Below are 17,760 nucleotides of genomic sequence, written 5' to 3' on the forward strand. Positions count from 1 at the left end.
AGCTATGCCCCTGTCACATCAAGCCTGTTTTATGCTCCCTACACTTTTAATGCAGTCCCAAATCAGAGGGACCTGAACTCACTTTGTACCTCAACTGCTTTCTCGTTCTCGCTCTCTTTCCTGTTTATTTATTTATTTTTCTCTGAAAACCCAAGTGGATAAAGAGACCTGCACTTTTCCAGAGAGATTTCTCTGCCATAATCAATAGATTTATACTCAGGTCCTGCATCCTCACACTTTCTTCCTGTGGATTTTCTCTCTCTCCTAAAACGTGGATTTCTGTTATTCCCCACAGACCCAAAGTTTTATACCATTCACAACGAGCTCATTCCAGGCTCAGCATCCAGGTAGAGAAACACCGCCAGTTCCTCTGCAGGATGATCAGCATCTTATATCAAGTGAGTAAACAAATCCTCTGAACTTCTGGCTGGGAGCCATGGCCGAAGGTAACCCTTCAAGTCCCATCTGAGTCTAGTTTCTTCAAAGTCTCAGTTTCTGCCAAACCTGCATCACCAAGTGCTGAAGGGATTGATTATTATTATTAATTAATGTATTATTATTATCATCATCATCCCTCAATATTACTTAATGTGGATTTAAAATAACTAAATAAATATCCTTCACCACATTCAATATCTTTAAGCATTAAAAGGGGAAAGTTCCTATCTAAAATTTATCCTTCTGAGTCACGAATAAATCCTGACTTTGAACAGATTTCATAGGTTTGGATAATCAGTTTTGTTAAAGATTCTGCAAAATTCCTGCATTTTAAGGTGCTCAAATGCCCTCATTCTCTTTTGATTTTCCTTAAAATTCTTTCAGTACCCAAGAGCTCTGTCTTCTGAAGGTCACTGATTGTGATCTCTTGTGCTCCTAACACATTCTTGAGCTGCTGATTCATACCTTTAAGGATCATCTTTGTTCTAGTTTTCCCATCATCATTCCATTTTATAGAATCATAGAATCATAGAATATTAGAGTTGGAGGTGATCTAGTCCAACCCCTTCATGGCAGAGTTCTTCATATTTCACCATCTTCTGTTATTGTTTCTTTTTTTTTATGTTTCTATTTGGGCAGCAGCAATTAAGGTCTTGTTTGTCTTTATTTATTTTTACATGAAAAAGCCATTGTTTTTTGTTTTTATTTAAACAAAACTACATTTAAAGTAAAAATGAAATGAAAAAAATATTTCATTTCAAGATATTAGTTTGAAACTACAAATTGTATTTAGATATTTTTCCAGGATTTGGGGAGGGAAGGGGGGAAATTGACATTTCCTAATAAAAAAAAATGGTTTTCAATTACAAGTTATTTTTGGATGGAAAATGTTATGTATTTTTAGCAGCTCTAATCATAATGGACCTGACAGGAAATATACCATCAAAACTCTGCTATGCATATTTATTTAACCTCATTTGATATTTTTGTATGAGAATAAACTAAGTGCGAATCTTATATCTGTAGTGTCATCCATGGCCTACCTCGTGAATGTCCTTATTTCAACTAGTTAACCAGTTGGCTACTGTGCATCTCACAGTCAAAGAAGCTAAAATACAGGGTAGGATAGATGTGAGTCCTTTTGCCTTTAAAGATGTAATGAGAGTATTGCATATATTATTCTCTGCTTTTTGCTGTTGGAAAACAGAGCTCAGGGTGAAATGCCCAAGTACAGGAAACAACAGCAGCAGCAACTGAAGCAATAGATTAACCAGGAAAAAAAATCCTGTCTCAGTCATCGCCTTCATTTTAAAAATCATTATCATCATCTCAGCTAACAGTCGCCAGGTATCACTGGGGCAAAGATAGCTAATTTACAGCAATGTAACCAGTTCACACTGCCACAATTTATTTATTCACAATGTATTCATTCATTCACAATTCATACGGCTGCAATACTGTATCCAGCTGAACTAAGTGCATCTACAGCAGCATCTCTAGTCATTGATCCTTTCCCTCTGTAGTCGAGTTTCCATTCCTGGTCCCAGGTGGCCACTGCCCAGTCTCTCTCAGGTCCCCACATCCTCCTCTTGCAGCCAGAACAGAGAAGTGTCCTGAGAGTCTTTGTGATTGGAGTTCTCCACACCTTGTATAGTGAGGGCCTCCTTTGCCAGCTTCCCTGCTCGCAGTTACTGGGCCTCAGCACTGTCCTGGGGAAATCTCTCTCTTAAGCTGAGATAAAAGTTCTGACTTCACTAATCATTGAGTCATTGCCCTGTTGTGCTGAGACTGACAACAAAGGTGACCAATCAGCACAGGCCTTGCTAGTTACCCCTGTATGTGATGGGGACACCTGCCTCACTAGGGATCTCAGCACCTTCCACATAGGCCCCTGAGCTGCTCCCAAATGAACTTCAGCCTCGGGGAAAGGTTTAGAATTTGATCCCTTGTGTTCCTTTGCACTACTGTCTGGTCCTGACCCAGTGGCTGGTTGCTGTGTACTATGATGCCTTCTCCCTCTTCTTTCCTAAAGTCAGGGGCAGTTTTGCCTTTCCGGTGGCTGATGATTGCTTTTATGATTGCTTATAGCTGCGGGAAATCTTTTTTCTTGTGCTCCAAGAAGAGGAAGACAGGAAGTGGCTGCTGGGGAGGGGGGGAAAGGAAGAGAATGCAAGATTTGAAATAATAAGAGAAAGGGATGCAGTAGAAAGAAAGAATCAAGGCAAAGGGTGAAGGTGAAATTGAGGGAGAGAAGAAAGGGAAGAGGTGGATGGAGAAAAGACAGCATAGAAACTTTCAGGTTAGAAATTTCAATTTTTATATGCCCCTACCCCCTTACTGCCCAAAGTCCAGGCTGGACCAACCCAGATCATTGGTTCCCAGGGTATGTTGCTTTAAATCTGCCCCTGAATGACAAGAGGGATCAGGTTCTCATGAAAACTGTCTGGGAGTGTTACTCAGTCAATCCTCTCCAGCTGAGTAACAACAAGGCTTTGCCAGGAGGAGACGTGCCCAAATTCTGCTCCATTTCTGACTCTGGAAAGTGAAATTCTTTCCACTTTGCAGAGGGAGCCCAGGATGGTCCTAAGCTCAGACAAAAAACTCCAAGTGAAAACTGCTTTCTACAGATCTGGTGTCTGCAGAGCCTGGGCACCATTTGAGCTGAGCCTGAATACCCAGTCCTGGGGAAAGGAATCAGAACCAAACTTCTCCCAACCTGATTGTAATGACATTGCTGGGCAAAGGAACTTCAGGCCAAACCAGCATGAGGGGACCGGCACAGTGTGGCATCTGGGACATGCCCCCTGCTACCGGCTGCAGGCAGGGGCTGGAATCAGCAGGAGAAGCCCTGGGAGAAGAACTCATGTTTACCAGAAGCAAGAAGAGGCAGAGAAGGGGGAATGTGAGAGAGACAGGGGAGGTTTCAAACTGCTCTGTGAGAAGCATCAGACTCCAGCTGTGAGGTGTGTGAGTGTGACAGATCCAAGCAGCACAGAGCTACAGGACAGTTCCTGCAGAGGAGGCTGCTCAGAGTATTGCAGTAGGGAAGCATTGTCCAGTGTAACATTTCCTAGTTCTTATTTCTCCGTAAGGTGCCTGAACCTCTGAACTTCCCGCTCCTCTGCTGGAATTCATCTATCTAGCTGTCTGTCCACACCCATTCAACAAATAAAGTATTTTTGGCCCTTCTTTGTATGTTTTGTACTGCCCAGAGTGAGAGTAGGGCACCACTGGGTGACAAAGGAATCCTGATCTCTTGCAGGAACACCACTGCGGCATGCCCCTGAGAGTTACACTGTAATCCAGAGGCCCCATCAAGTCTTATGGGTCATGGAGACTGCCTGTATGGTAGAAAGTTTTCAGGAAGACAGGAGTCCTCCAGGGTCATAGAGATTAGGGTGTTTGAGGCTACAGAGGTTGATTTCAGGCTCCTCAGGGGGATATTTCCTGCAAGTGTGAGGAACACAGCCTGAGCTGGGATCCTGCACTCTGAACCCAGAGCCAGGGGTGGATTCTTTCCCCGCTGAAGGAGGCTGGTGGGAAAGTGAAGATCGGAGCATCATTATCAGCATCCAAAAATGTCACCAGCCCCTGTTCATAGTCCAGATAAACCCGGATTCTTTTCGGGACCCAGCTCAGAGGCAGGGGAGTCCTAGGGGAGGTGAGAGCCTGGTACTCACCCCCACCACAGCTCCACAGCCCAGATCCCCCACTCAGGGTTAAAGCTGATCAATCCCTTCCTCCTCACAGACTCTCTGGCCACCCCCACAGCCCAGATTATTTCATCCCCCACCTCCACCTCCCAGCAGCGTCTCCCAGATGTGAATCCCTCACAACCCAGCACACACTCCAGGGTATCAAATCTCTTGGGATTGTTGGGCAGTCTGTGCCATTTGTCTCCCCATCTCACGCTTCTCTGACCCTCAGACAGGAGGAGCTCAGGATGAGCCGTATCTGGATCCAGAGTCACATTCACTGGGGAGAGAGTGAAGCAGAGTGTTAGTGTTAGAGTCAGAGCTCAGCCCCGCGGTGAGTGGCCTCTCCACTCGTTCCCATGAATTTAATATATATAAGGCATCTGGATATCTATGAAAATCCTAGGGTCAGAGTTAAGGATGATGGTCAGTGAGAGTGTTCCTGTTCATTGATGTGGGCATGAACGCAGTATGAAGATTGATGTGAGATTGTTTGTCTGACTTCAGCTTGGGATCTTCTTAGTAATGTTTTTATTTGTAGGGTTGGTTGTGTTATGGTCAGCATTAGTTTGCTTGGTAACTTTAACTACAAGTTTAAGAAAATGGTTTCACGGGAATTTTCTTATACCTGAACACTAATCTCCACCTTGAAATCTCACCCTGTCTGTGTGATCCTAGGGAATTCTTTCTTTTTTTCTCCAGTTCAGCTGGCAGGGTATCTAGAGGGGGGAAAGATAAAAGCAATGAGATTTTCTGTTGTCATATTTATAACAACATCCCCACTCTTAACTCACATGACTGTGTTTTAATTGTGACAGAGAAACAGACAGAAAAGGACAGAGACACACACAGGTCTATAATACAAACCAGTTTGAAACCTTCTATTTCCTCTGTCATTCAGACATCTCACAGCAATGGAATCAACAGCCATTAAGCCTCACAACCATCCTAGGAGGTACAACCTGTAAAAGATGTTTACTGTTCTCTCATCCTACCTGTCCAACACTTGGTTGGTTTGTCCCATTCTTCTATTGCATTTTGTCATAACCTAGACCCTGAAAAGATTTAATAGTGAATATAAATGTACCCCTTTGGGCACTTTAACATTATGGGATGTTAAGAATTTGCAGGATCAGGGCCTTGAACTGTAAGCTCTTTGGGTCTGTTTAGTCAGTAGCTGTACAGAGCTCAGAACAATGGGGCCCTTGTTGTCCATTGGCTGAAATATGAATGACAACAAAAATTTGTATAGATGTGTAAATTAAGGCAAGAAAATGGTTGTCTCAATGGGCCAGTCTCACTCCTGCACTGGCAAAGGGATGGGGGGCAGTTTTTGACTTCTCTACTCAGTGGCTGTGGAGTCCAGTGCAGACCCTGGCACAGGCTAGAGAAGTCCTGAGGTCCAGTCACAGTTGCACCCCTGGGTCACTGGCCTCTTGTGATATTTCCCAGGCATACCCAGGGCTGTGAGACAGCTCACTATCACCTGCCTTAGCATGCAGAAGCCATATCTGCGCCTGCCTTGGGCCAGCTCCCTAACACCATTGGGCACAGGCAACACGAGCACTGCTCTCTGAGTCCCACAAGCCCTGCTGTCTCACTGCAGGTTAGCGATTGGCTCATTCCAACCCTCACACCCTCCAAGCGAATCCATGGAGTGTCCATCACCTGGAAGATGGGGCACTCATAGTGTTCACAGATTTGCTGCTTCTAAAGAAAGAGTGCGCCCCATCTTAGCAGTCACACCTCAGGTCACCACTCCACTGCACACATGGCCCTTATTTATTTTTATATGGAAAACACATACCATATATTTTTATTTAACAAGGAATTGAGATTCAAGTCATAGTGAGTAGTATTGGAAACAAATGGTTACATTTAAAATAGGGCTGTGTAGTGTGTTTGTGGTCGTCCTTTCCCCTCTGGCTTGGAGGGAGGCCAAACCAACTCACTATGTCACCATGATCACAGTCAAGTAGCAGGGGAATTAGCCAGTCAAGTGTTAGGGCCTCGACCCTTTTGGTAGGGCTGAACACTAAGCAGTCTTAGGGAAGCTCTGGCCCTCAGGCACGGCAGAGCAAGTAAGCAGGCTCTGGGTTCCGGCCCTCAAGCAGGGCAGGCCACTGAGCAATCTAGGAGGAACTCTGGCCCTCAGGCAGGGCAGAACAGAAGACAGGAGGGCAGAGCTATTGAGAAGTCTAGGGGGCTTAGGCCCTCTGGCAGGGCAGAGCTAGGAAATGCAGGCCATTTAGCCATAGGTGGGAAGGTTTCCACCCCAGGAGTGTGGTTGGCAGGAGAGTGTAGGGGGATCTGGGCCCACTTTGCCTTCAGTGTGCATGTCTCCATTGTGCACACCGGGGTCCGCACCAGACATTGAATTTAACAACCTTAATTCTATGTTGCCTGATTCTGGGACTACAACCCTGCTACAATCCCCCAGGTCTTTAATTTAGAATTAATAGGAAATAAAATCAATTACCACTAAAGAATCTTGCTACACTGTCAAAGAAGGAAACTAGGTTGATTTGACATAATTTGTTCTTGGCAAATGCATGCGGACTATTCCTTATAACCCTATTATCCTCTAGGTGTTTAATTAAATATTTAATTCCTAGTATGTGTCTACTTTCCACTATTTAATAAATAACTACATAATCTAACTATGAACCAACTGGACAGAGCCCATCTCTTCCCACATGTTCAGAGACTTATCCCGATTTTCTCTCCTGGATCTCATCTCAGTACCTTTGACCTTCCTCAGAGTCTCCATTAGCGTTATAGTTTTCTGGGAGAAATCACTGAGTCTCTTTTCCAGTTCAGAAGAAATCTCCACTGGCTGCTGGAATTTCCCTTTCTCACACCTGGAGAAAAACAATCTCTTGTTATATTTCACTTAGTAACTCATTATAATTTTGGCTAATGAAAACTGCTGCTCTAATGGGTGTTGGGTTAAAATTCCTCTACTTCTCCCAGCCACAGAGCAGGCGCAGGATAGGTCATGGCAGTGCAACCTTCTACCCAAAAGTCCTATTAACGTTGTCCAACTCTGGCTTGGAGAAACCAGTTTTAGGGTTAAAAGGAGAGTTGAATCTCCATGACCAATTTACTCCTTGGCATCCAGGCTTGTAGTCTTAGTATTGTAGACATCTATCAAGTGGGAACTAAATGGACACACCAACTCATCTCACCCTATCTCACAACACACAGATCAGGTAGGAAAGACTCTTGATCACTGCTGACCTGGGTAGAATTGTAACCAATACCCTAGAGGTGAAAAGCCCAGATTCCACCTCAGAATCCCGAGACGGTCAGTCCCCCAGGGAGGTAACATCACTAGAAAATATTTTAGGTTAATAATCTTTTACATAGGGTGGACAATGCCAGATTCTTTTATAAAATGCTGAGAAATTCAGGATTAAATTCATCAGAGAGATTTGTAACCAAAATGTGACCCCCATCCCACACATTTTGCTGTGGAGCAAAGGTGTGGCTTTAACATAGTTTCCAAGCCCTTGCCCAGCATTGTGAAGTGTGAAGAGAAATGAGAAGGAGCCACAGTACCTTCTCAAGGTGCTTCTGACATCCTAGCGGGGAGAGAAGAAAATAATATTAGACACACATGGCAGATGCTGGGGATCCCAGGGATAGGATTTTGCACATATGCAAAAAGAGATCCTGCCCTAGCCTCAGAGCCATTCATTGAGCTGAGCTAATGGGGTTTTTCCATGTCTTATGTTTGAATCTGTAACTCTTCAAAGAGAAATAGATACTGATGTTTCTGCAATGCATGCACTGAGTTATACTGTGATCTCTGATTGCTGGACTCCAGTGTCCATGATTCAGGAGCTGTCCTGTCACAGTGTTGGGATCTAGGATGTTTTTAACTCAGTCTCACCTGCAGAAATTCACTCACTGGCTTCTGAAACTTCCCCTCCACCTCACTGATCAGCTCACTGAGACAGGAAATCTCCTCAGAGAGTTTAATGACATTTTCATTCTGTATCTTTACAAAGTCCTTGTCCAGCTTTTCTAGCTGAGCCAGCAGGAGTTGCTCTTGTTCCTCCAGAAATTGCCGCAATTGCTGAAATTCAGATTCAATCATCTGCCTCTTGGTTTGTGTCAGTTTCTGTAAACAAAAAAACAAAACAAAACAAAAAGGCAGGGAGGGGGCAGGACAGGTACATAGAGAGTCTGGGTCCTTTGATAGAGTCCTGCATGTGCAGGAGACAGGCTTCCTTTGCAATCTCTAAGATTTCTGACATTTGACTGTATCCTGTGGTTACCAGCAAGAGGATTTTCTAACATCTTCCCATTTGGCCCCAATCTCCCTTAATGGGCCATTTCTCTGACTTACAAGGTCAGGATATTGAGTTAAGTATCCAGATACAGAGCAGTAGGAGGCAGCACTGGAGCTGGGCAAAATTTTTCACACTAAAAATTTGTGAGGTAAAATGTAGATTTGGTGCCACTGAAACATTTCATGAATTATGCCAGTTTCACCAAATGTTTTGATTTAAAAAACCTGAAAAAGTCAAAACATTTTATTTCCAGGTTTTCTGAAGAAAATGCAATATCCTTCCTTTTAATGCAATTAAATAATTTTGAAATGCTCATAATCAAAACAAAGCATTTTGATTTTGTTGAAATGAAAAATTTCATATGATCCAACATGACAACAAGTCAACCTTTGATTCACTAAAATTTTAGAAAAAAAAAATTTGGTACCACCCAAAATGATTAAGAGAAAGCCTACAAGGAACCTCACTTGCTAACCTACTGAGGAGGGCTTTAAAATAGGTTTGCCAGGGGATGGAGACCTAAGCCCAGAGGGAAGTAGGATACCAGGAGGAAGCACAAGGAGGAGGGTGCAACAGGGAAGGCCCTCTGATTCATACTGAGAAAGTAGGGCAATCGGCTAGTTATCTTAGGTGCCTATATACGAACGCAAGGAGCCTGGGAAATAAGCAGGAAGAAGTGGAAGTCCTGGCACAGACAAGGAACTATGATGTGACTGGAATAACCGAGACTTGGTGGGGTAACTTGATGGGAAAGATCAGCAGGGAAAGCTATCTCTTGGAAATCAGAAAATGTAGGGATAAAGTGAGCACTGCCAAAAGCGAAGTGGAGTTGGACCTTGCAAAGGGAATTAAAACTATCAGTAAAAGGGTCTATAGCCATTCAAATAAGAAGAAAACAAGGAAAGAAGAAGTGGGACCACTAAACACTGAGGATTGGGTGGAGATTAAGGATTATCTAGGTACGGTCCTACACCTAAACAAATACTTTGCCTCAGTTTTTAATGAGACTAATGAAGAGTTTAGGAGTAGTGGCAGGGTAACTAATGACAATGAGGATATGGAGGTAGAAATTACCACATCTGAGGTGGAATTGAGACTAAATTAGGGGGACTGTTGAATCGCCGTCCTAAAATATTAAAGGAACTGGCACATGAAATTGGAAGCCCAATAGCAAGGATTTTTAATGAATCTGTAAACTCAGAGGTCATATGCCATGACTGAAGAATTTCTAATATAGTTTCTATTCTTAAGAAAGGCGTGGGGAAAGTGATCCAGGATACTACAGACCTGTTAGTTTGACCTCAATTGTATGCAAGGTTTTGGAACAAATTTTGAAAGTGAAAGTACGTAAGGACATAGAGGTGACCGGTAATTGAGATAAAATACAACATGGTTTTACAAAAGGTAGATCGTGTCAGACCAATCTGATCTCCTTTGAGAAGATAACTGATTTGGATAAGGAAATGCAGTAGATCTAATCTACCTGGATTTCAATACAGCATTTGATATAGTTCCACATGGGAAATTATTAGTTAGATTGGAAAAGATGGGGATTAATAAGATAACTGAAAAGTAGATCAGGAATTGGTTAAAGGAACAACTACAATGGATCATACTGAAAAGTAGACTGTCAGGATGGAGAGAAGAAATTAGTGAACTTCTTCAGAAATTGGTCTTGGGGCCAATCTTATTTAACGTTTTTATTACTGACTGTGGGACAAAAAGTGAGAGTTTGCTAATAAAATCTGCAGATGACGCAAATTTGACAGGTATAGCCAAGACGGAAGAGGATTGGAATATCATACAAGAAGATCTGGATGACCTTGTGAACTGGAGTAACAGAAATGGGATGAAATTTAATAGTGCAAAGTGCAAGGTCATGCATTTAGGGACTAAGAAGATTTTTTTGCTATAAACTGGGGACTTATCAGTTGGAAGTGACAGAAGAGGAGAAAAACCTATGTTTATTGGCTGATCACAGAATGACTATGAGCCATCAATGTGAAAAAGGCTAATGCAGTCCTAGGATGCATCAGGCAAGGTATTTCCAGTAGGGACAAAGCAGTGTTAGTACCATTATACAAAGCATTGGTGAGACCTCATCTGGAATACTGTGTGCAGTTCTGGTCTCCCATGTTTAAGAAAAATGAATTCAAATTGGAACAGGTACAGGGAAGGGTTACTAAGATGATCCAAAGAATGGAAAACCTACCTTATAGGAGGAGATTCAAAGAGCTTGACTTGTTTAGCCTAACAAAAAGAAAGCTGAGGGGAGATATGATTGCTCTCTATAAATTCATCAGAGGGATTAATACCAGGAAGGGAGAGGAATTATTTAAGTTAAGCACCAATGTGGACAGAAGAACAATTGGCTATAAACTGGCCATCAAAAAGCTTGAGCTCAAAATTAGGTAAAGGTTTCTTACCATCAGAGGAGTGAAGTTCTGGAAGAGCCTTCCAAGGGGAGCAGTGCGGGCAAGAAACCTAACTGGTTTCAAGACTGAGCTTGATGAGTTTATGGAAGGGATGGTATGATGGGACAGCCTTTGATGGCATTTGACCCATTGATGACTGCCAATAGCAAAAATCCCCTGCTGCTGGAGACGGGACACTAGATGGGGAGGGCTCTGAGTTACTACAGAGAATTCTTTCCCAGGAATCTGCCTTTTGAGTCTTGCCCATATGCTCAGGGTCTAACTAGTCGCCCTATTTGGGGTTGGGAAGGAATTTTCCCCTGGATCAGATTGGCAAAGACCTTGGGAGTTTTTTGCTTTCCTCTGCAGTATGGGGCATGGGTCACTTGCGGGTTTAAATTAATGTAAATGGTGAATCGTCTGTAACTTAAAGTCTTTAAGCCGTGATTTGAGGACTTCAGTAACTCAGCCAAAGGCTAGGGGTCTATTTCAGGAGTGGGTGAGGTTCTGTGGCCTGCAGTGTGCAGGAGTCAGACTAGATTATTGCGATGGTCCCTTTTGACCTTAAAGCCTATGAGTCTGAGAGTTTTCAGGTCCTCTGTCTGAATGTGTGTGTGCGCACACACACCTACACACAGTGTCTTGTGGTCATGGAACAACACACAAAAGCCCACATTCACCAAAATCATGGAGGAATTGGATTACAGACAGACCTCCCATCCCATGTCCCTCTGGGTTAATAACAATTGGAATTTACCAGATATTCCTGGATTCTCCTCTTTCCAATCACATTCAATCTCAGGAGCTTTTCTCTCTCTTTCCTCAGAGTCTTCAAATGGGTCTCAATTTTTTCCTGAAGAAACAGAAATATTTTGGTTGATTTTATTTATGGGAGAGAGTGGGGTGATCTTTCCCCATCCCCCTGAAAATATAAATAAATAAACAAACAAATCTCTACTGATGACTGGAGAACCTAGAACTTTATGATATCACATATAGTAAGGAAATGAAACCTCCTTAATGGAGCCGGGGAGTAGTTTATATTTGTGCTCTTGGGAATTATTTGGTCCAATTTCTCCATTGAATTAAACCAGCATGAAACTGGGGCCAGAAGCCTGGATTTTTCTTTTACCATGTGAAATAACCTCTTATTTGAGTTTTCACTAACAAAGTGATGCAAATCCCAGAAGTCACCAGAGCTAGAAATATTGGCTGGATTCTCAAGTCCCATTCAGCTTCAGCCCTGAACCTCTGGGGATGGGGATGGACAGAACTAGTTTAAGAGTAAGTGCAAACCACATTAGAGGTGCTGATTTGTGTTAAGAATAGTTGAGTTGTGCCCAAATGCTGTCTTAAAACCTATTGGTGGCAATGCCCTCTGGGTAGCTACCCCATAGTCCCTAGCAAAGAGCCCACAAGCAGTGGATTGTGGGAGATTTCAAAAGACTGCATTGTGGAACTAATGGAACCACTTTGGTTGGTTCTTGCCCACATACACAATAAACCAGTTCAGACTGACACCGGTCAGCACCAGCCAGAGTCTAATCCCAATGGAATTTGGCATGGACCTGTGCTGTCTGGAGCTCTTTTGTGTGTATACACTCAAGGCGTGTGGGGTTCACATAGCGTTTAGCCCAGTGATCTCCTCTAGGGAAAGCTGGCATCTGAGTTTCATGCTTCATGGAGCCACATGGGAATGTAAAATCCCAGTAGGACACCTAATCTCCCTGCTGGGCCTGGGACCTTTATCAAGATATCTTTTCCTTCTAACGGCTGCACTTCTTCAGTCCAGTGGTGACAGCAGCATGGGCTAGTGGTTAGTGCACTGGACTGGGCCTAGGGAGGTCTGGGTTCTTTTCCAAGCTTCTGCTCCTGAGCTTGGACAAGTCATGTCCCCTGCCTCAGCCTCAGTTTCCTCTCCCATCCTTTGTCTGTGTTGTCTATTTAGACTGTAAACTGCTAAGGGCAGGGATTGTCCCTCACTGTGTTTTGTGCAGGGCCCAGCATAATGGAGGTCAGATCTCGTTTGAGGTGTGTAGGGGCTACTGGGATGAAAATAATAATTGTGACACAAAAAATACTGTGATTCAAATCAGTAATAACAAGAGTTTGTGACTCCTTCTCCAGTCTGAAGGCAACACTCTCAAAGACTGGCCTGCAGCTCATGTGATTTCAACCTCTCTGATAATTTAACAGCTTCTGTTGAGTTGAAAGGTCCCTTATCTCACCAGCGGGAACTGGTTTTGAAATGGCTTCAGCTTTCCAGAGAAATGTTTCATAGAATCATAGAAACATAGAATATTAGAGTTGGAAGGGACCTCAGGAGGTCATCTAGTCCACCCCCTGCTCAAAGCAGGACTAACCTCAGCTATATCATCCCAACCAGGGCTTTGTCAAGCCTCAGCTTAAAAACCTCTAAGGATGGAGATTCCACCACCTCCCTAGGTAACCTATTCCAGTGCTTCACCACCCTCCTAGTGAAAAACTTTTTCCTAATGTCCAACCTAGACCTCCCGCCCCGCAACTTGAGACCGTTGCTCCTTGTTCTGTCATCTGCCACCACCGAGAACAGCCTAGCCCCATCCTCTGGAACCCCCTTTCGGGTAGTTAAAGGCCGCTATCAAATCCACCCTCACTCTTCTCTTTTGCAAACTAAACAAGCCCAGTTTGGTCTCCTCATAAGTCCTGTGAGCCCCTAATCATTTTTGTTGCCCTCTGCTGGACTCTCTCCAACTTGTCCACATCCTTTTTGTAGTGGGGGGCCCAAAACTGGACACAATATTCTAAATGCGGCCTTGCCGAATGAGGGGCGTGACCTGCTGGCAATGCCCCTCCTAATGCAGCCCAATATGCTATTAGCCTTCTTGACAACCAGGGCACACTGCTGACTCATATCCAGCTTTTTATCCATACCCCCAGGTCCTTTTCTGCAGAGCTGCTGCCCAGTTTCGGTCCCCAGTCTATAGCTGTGCATGGGATTCTTCCTTCCTAAGTGGAGGACTCTGCACTTATCTTTGCTGAACCTCATTAGATTTCTTTTGGCCCAATCCTCCAGTTTGTTTAGGTCATTCTGTAATCCCTACCTTCCAGGGTATCTACCACTCCCCCCAGCTTAGTGTCGTCCGCAAACTTGCTGAGGGTGCAATCTACCCCATCCTCCAGATCATTAATAAAGATGTTGACCCCTGGGGAACTCCGCTTGTGACCGGTTGCCAGTAGACATGCCATTGATCACTAGTTTCCCATGTCCATTATCTTTAACACCTTCGTTTTTGCCTTTTTCCACAGACATTTCTTTGTAAGCAGTGTCTGATCGAGCCCTCCCCTATAGCGTTGGCTAGGGGGAAGGGAACAGACATCAGGGCCAGACTGTATTTGCATGAGCACACCCAGCAGCTCAGGGGCAGCTCATGATGGCACTGCTTTGTCCAAATGACCCCTGTGGCCGGGTTTGGGTTAGAAATCACTCTACTCTTAAATGCAGGGGTAATGAAATGTTGTTCCCCTTGTTGTATGAGCAACTAGAGAACTGTGCTGAAGCCTTTTCTGACTAAAGGGTCACTATCATCTGAACAGAACTGGCTAAGCAAGGGGCTTGAATGCCAGTGTTGCCAGAGAGCCTCCTGGGAGGTTGATAAAGGCTGGGTATACTTGTTTAGAAGCATGGGTTTCATCTTAAAGCTTAGTGTGGTTTAATCTTTCTCTCACTGTTTAGAGATAGTTAATTATGCTCCTATTAGAAATCTTTTGTTAAGCATGTGCTAGAGCTGAAATCAACAAGTGTGGGACGGTGGTGTGCTCCTGCCTGGCTTTAGCAGCACTGAGGTTCATCTGCTGAGGATCAGGGAGCTGGCTCATCAGAGAGCAGTGGTACCTCAAGAGACTGAGCTGCAGAGGTCCTAGTAGAAAACTAAGGGGTAGCAGAAGGTGCTGGTGTGCAGCCGAGTGGCTGGCAGATGACTGGTGGTGTGGTCTGTGGAGCAACAAGCGGGCAGTCAGCAGGCCAGAGGGCAGGCTGCCAGACAGCGGAGTGAGCAAGGTGCTTTCTTTCCACCTCCCACCCCCAACCATGGTGGGAGGTGAGCTGCACAAAGGCACCTCTAGACTCTGGGTCTGCCCTGATTAAGGACAACACCTATAATAATCTGAGGCAAAAGGAAGCTGCCCAACATACTTTGGGGATGGTGTTTTGTTCATGGTTTCACGCTTGTGAATCCTGCTTGTGGTGTTTTCCCAAGTTAATGCTGGGTTACTGTTCCCCATTTATTAAAAGTCTCTTTTTCTACACTCAGTCTCTGTGCTGGTGAGAGGGGAAGTGTTGCTTCTAGAGGTGCCCAAGGGGTGTAATTATCCCAGGTTACTGGGTGGGAGCTTGAGCCAGTTTTGTGTTATATTGTTGAAAGGTAGATATTGAACCCAGCCCTTTTTGCTGCCGACTCTGACTGGCAGCAGGGTTACATCTTGTCATATCATTTTTCTTACAGTGAAGGCATTACCGAGCTGAAAGATGTAGTTACATCAATAGCTGTAGGAGGGAGAAATCAAGTAAAACTGACAAGTTGTAATGAAATTAACCTTTAATTAAAATTCAGTTAAAATGAATTGCGCTGGGCAACGATTCCCTACCTTGAACTCCTGGGCAGCCTCCTCTATGGGAACCACCTTGTGAGCTCGGTGAGCCTCTGATCTGTCACATATCAGGCAGATTGGGCTTTGATCCTCTTCACAGAACAGTTTGAGAGGCTCCTGGTGTTCTCCACACTCTCTTTCTCCTCCTGATCCCTTTTCTGCTTGTAAACTCAGCCGTTTGGCTATTTCTAAGACATTTGCCAGCTGCCTGTTTGGCCTGAGGTTTCTCTGTTGCACAGTTTCTCTGCACAGAGGACAGGAGATGTCTGTGTCAGATTCCTCTATGCACCGGGTGATGCAGGCTTGGCAAAAATTGTGCCCACAATCTATAATCACTGGATCTTGAAAAGTCTCCAGACAGATGGGGCAACTAGCTTCATCCCAGAGACTTTCCAGGGGGTTCGAGGCAGCCATGGCTCCCTCTGGCCAGTGTAAGAGGGTTAGTTTCACTTTCCTGAGCTCAGAAATATGCCCCGCCTACAAAAGCAGCTGGGCATTTCTCTTCCAGGAACTGACTCATGCTGTTTGCTGAGCTGGAAGGAGGCGGTTGTTGACATCACAGCCTGGGAGGGTTCTATGGAAAATTCACCCATGAGGCTCTGTCTGCCCTGCAATCAGCCCCTGTGCTGATAGGTTACTGGGGCTTTACTTGGGCATCAGTACCAAATCTGAGCTTGCAGGAGCAGGATATATTTGTCTAAAGAGTGATAATAAAGTCACAAGCTAAAATTGGGTTAAGCTGGAAGGCCTGATTCTCATTTACACTAAGGCTGCTCTGGCAGTGTGTACGGGCCTTAAGCAGTGTAGCTTAAGTATGCTTTCATCATATGGTTCATGATATTTTATGTGTTTCCTAAAGCCCCAGCTCCTGGAATCAAGTGATGAAGTGAGAAACAAAAGAAATTTCTACACCTCACGGCTGCAGAGAAAAACTTGAAAATATGACCCAAGTTCAGCATAAAGGAAATAAGAAGGCAAATAAAAAGAATCCAACATTTATTATGAACTATTTTGTTTTTTAAATTTCATGATTTTTAAGGTAATTTAATCATTTTGGGGGGGCCAGACTACTGGTTTTTAAATAAAACAGTAGTGTGCTACTAAAAATTGAGGCCTTAAATCTCTATCAGCTACCCATGGAAAGTCCCCGAAATTTGTGTCATCATTTGTCTAATACAGCACAGGCAACAGAAAGGAAACAGAGAAGGCAAGATATGGGAACACACTTGGAGATGGGCTGTGGGTCCCAACCAGCAAGTCAGCCCAGCCCCCCTGAATTGGGGCTGAACTCAAATGCTAAAGGAGAATGTTCATTTTTATATTTAGGTCCTTAGAGCCTTAGATGAAGAAGTCAGGCATGAAACCATAAACTGATCAATGCCAATAGGATTGCCAGCATCAAGCGCTCAGAACGTCTTGAGACTGGCTGAAGGAATCAGGAGAATTATTTCCCTAAAACCATTACATGTTGGATTTTTTGTTTGTTTGATTCTGAGGGATCAGTTTCACTCTGATTGTGAGTTTATTGTGTGTTTGTTTGTTTGTTGTACTTGTTGTTTGCTGTGTACGTGCTTGATTGAAATTTATAGTCTTGTCTGTTTGGGGGGCCGTGAGCTGAACCTAATGACCAGTTAGGCAAGGCTGGGGTCTTCCTAATGAGGCTCTAACCTGCTATCCCTTGAGCCCTAATCACTTTAGCAGCTCTTAATAAGGGGGCAGGGCTAACACATGGAGAAGAGGGATTTACAAGCCAGCTCCTAACTGACCAGAGTAGCTAGCGAATGGGAACTTTGAGGGAACGTGAATGCCATTCTCTAAACATAGGCCAATAACCAAGCCCCATAAAACAAAACAAAAAGCTGCAGATGTAGAAAGAATGCAGGCTGCCCTCCAGCAGCAGAGTGGAGGCTATCCAGTTTATTAAACTGACTGCAGCATAGCTGATTACCTGCCTTGTGGGCAGGTGATGTGTGCGCACTGGGAGCACGCAGATCATGGCCCTCAGAGACCGAGTATGGACACTTGAGGCCCCTAGGGTTGCCAATTTTGGTTGGCCATATGCCTAGAAGTTTCATCACATGACATCATCATTAATTAAAGATTAATCTTTAATTCCTGGAGACTCCAGGATAACCCTGGGGGTTGGCAAACCTATGCCAGAGTGGCTGAAGTGGGGGATATAAGGGAAACAGAGAGGTACATAGAGGAGATTTTCTGGGACACACTAGAGGGGTCCCACCCCCCGTCTGACAGTTGTTGTGGCGGAGGAAACTGTTGGGGAAGGAA

General features: G+C 44.2%; 1 long non-coding RNA gene and 1 pseudogene across 1 annotated transcript; one reads left to right on the top strand and one right to left on the bottom strand.

The window, feature by feature from the left end:
* Positions 1-1,829: 1,829 nt before the first annotated feature.
* Positions 1,830-15,888, bottom strand: LOC137161013 (zinc finger protein RFP-like; annotated as a pseudogene).
* Positions 14,488-16,466, top strand: LOC137161014 (uncharacterized). Its single transcript, XR_010922027.1, has 3 exons — positions 14,488-14,875; positions 15,438-15,519; positions 16,334-16,466. It is a non-coding gene; the product is annotated as an uncharacterized lncRNA (long non-coding RNA).
* The last annotated feature ends 1,294 nt before the right edge of the window (positions 16,467-17,760 follow it).

The sequence above is a fragment of the Emydura macquarii genome, unplaced genomic scaffold (genome assembly GCF_026122565.2).
Source record: "Emydura macquarii macquarii isolate MOO-44397 ecotype Brisbane River unplaced genomic scaffold, CSIRO-AGI_Emac_v2 contig_2227, whole genome shotgun sequence".
NCBI lineage: Eukaryota > Metazoa > Chordata > Testudines > Chelidae > Emydura > Emydura macquarii.